Below are 2,500 nucleotides of genomic sequence, written 5' to 3'. Positions count from 1 at the left end.
TCCTAGCGCTTTGAATCATTGTGGAACGCTATCATGAGTTTGGTCGTGGACTACTCGCAGCCTACATTGACTTCAAGAAGGCGTTTGATTCGGTGCATCGATAATCGCAATGGAAGATCCTGAGACTTAGCGGAATATATATATATATATATTATATATATTATATATATATATATATATATATATATTATTAATATATAATATATATATATAATATATAATATATATATATATGTATATATATATATATATATATATATAATATATATATATATATATATATATATATATATATTATGTGTGGTGTGTGTGTGTGTGTGGTGTTGTGTGTGTGTGGTGTGGGGATATTTTAGAAATGCGATTTCTTTGAATTTTGTTTATTGAAATGGCAACACCTATAGGACTGAGGCGGCATTTCTCCTTCTTTCGACAGAATTTTCAAATTTATCTGCATAATTTTTGAAAATGCTCCATTCTTTATACATCAATATTTGGCAGCTAATTCAAACAAAGTTCTTTGCAAAAGAAAACAAAATAAATTTGACTGTTTTATCGCTACTAAACATGATTAGATAAGCAGAAATCATGATACATTATATTTTTCATAAATAGAACATTATTTGAACGCAAAACCGCAGGAGAGCTACGATTTATAAATAAATGCTTTATCATTATGTGTGTGTGTGGTGTGTGTGTGTGTGTGTGTGTGTGTGTGTGTGTTGTGTGTGTGTGTGTGTGTGTGTGTGTGTGTGTGTGTGTGTACGCGCGCGCGCAGCGTCTATAGTAATACTAAAGTCAATACTTGGTGATGACTAACAAAACATAGAATTCGCTATTATCATTTCAGAACTCGTAACGTTTCTCTAACGAGTCGCATCCGCATTCGAACAACCGAGTGATGAAAATACACATTTGCTTGTTTGAACTCGAGCATCTACTAGCTGGGTGGTTCCAAAGAGGGTGAATATTTGCGTCTAAGAACTTATTCCCAATACATGCGCTGTATATCTCATACCTTGGGGAAAAAAAATCTTGTTCATTCTGATGAAAAGGGCAGGTCATCTTGTGCTCTACATTTTGTTCATTATGTTTAACCGTGATGTTGCGCTTTGCGAGCGTCACTTGTTACAGGCTTTGTTTTGGGTAGCGAACACGGAAAGAGACCGCGGGCGAATGTACAGTAATGTATGTACTGACCAATATTAAAGAAGAATATCGGAGGTTTATGATTTACCTTACCACATTGATCCATAAGCTCAACAAATGGTAGCAGAGCCGGTTCGTAGTAAGGGGAAATAGATCAATGAGTATTTAAAGGAAACAAGAAGAAAATATAAGCCACAACGATGATGGTGGTGGACAGGCGAGAGTGCCTGTTTTCGGCGAAAACAAGAGTTACGACCGCTGGAAACAAGAACTGAAAGCATGGCAGCTTGTCACGAGTATAGGAAAAAAAGAAAAAAAAAAAGATTTTTGAAGAAGTGAACATCGAAGAGTTAGTAAGCGGTGATGGAGTGAAGTTTTGCTTTAACACAAAGATAAGTGGTACAAAAAAATGAGATGTCGGCAGCGTATGAGGCAGGGACAAGTTTTGATAGCTACAAAGAAGAAAACGATGACTCTGTTTTGGAATTTGCCAAGAGAAGTGCAGTTTTGGGCAAGTACAAAATGAGTATACCAAAGTGTATTTTAGCATTCAAACTATTGGACACTGCAGGGTTAGACGTTAAAGACAAACAAAATAGTATTGACAGCAGTATCCTACGGTGATCCGGAAAAAGAGGTTTGATTCCATGCAGCACACCCTTAAGATTTTTTTTCGGAAATCAAGACGTACTGTCATTGGTGCTATTTCAGGGAGTAGTGGGAGTGAAACTCCTGTAGTGGTTGTAAAATCTGAGCCAGTATTTAACACAGAGGAGGTGAATGTTGTTACACAGGGAAGAGAATGTGACAGATTTAGAGGCAGAGAAAGGGAAAATGTGACAAATAGAACTGAGAAAAATAGACTGAGAATCTGTTGACAAATAAGGAAATATAAGAAAGTGCTATGTCTGCGGATCAGAGTACCATCTGGCTCCATTATGTCCGAGAAATGTGTATGTGAGTAGTGCGTGAGAAAATGCAACAAGAGGAAGAGTCATATACTGTTGTTGACAGTCCTGGAATGATGTCGGTGTTGATGATAGTCTATAAATTATGCTATCCTGGACACAGCATATAGTTCTATTGTGAGTGCATTGATTGGTTAAGATCATACATACAAACTTTATCAGGAGATTAGAAATTGAGAACAGAAGAGGAGGGGAAAGTGTAACTAAATTTAAATTTGGTGACAGTAAGGTCTTTAAGTCAATGAAGGTGAAATTTCCAGTAAACATTATAGATGACAGATCAAATATAACTGCCGACGTTGTGAATTGTTCTTTTCCCCTTCTGTTCAGCAAGAAATCAATGAAGAGGGCACAAATGAAACTGGACTTGATAAATGAATTGCAGT

The sequence above is a fragment of the Penaeus monodon genome, unplaced genomic scaffold, assembly GCF_015228065.2.
Source record: "Penaeus monodon isolate SGIC_2016 unplaced genomic scaffold, NSTDA_Pmon_1 PmonScaffold_1076, whole genome shotgun sequence".
NCBI lineage: Eukaryota > Metazoa > Arthropoda > Malacostraca > Decapoda > Penaeidae > Penaeus > Penaeus monodon.
The sequence above is the reverse complement of the archived record's forward strand: the minus strand, read 5'-3'. Positions refer to the sequence as shown.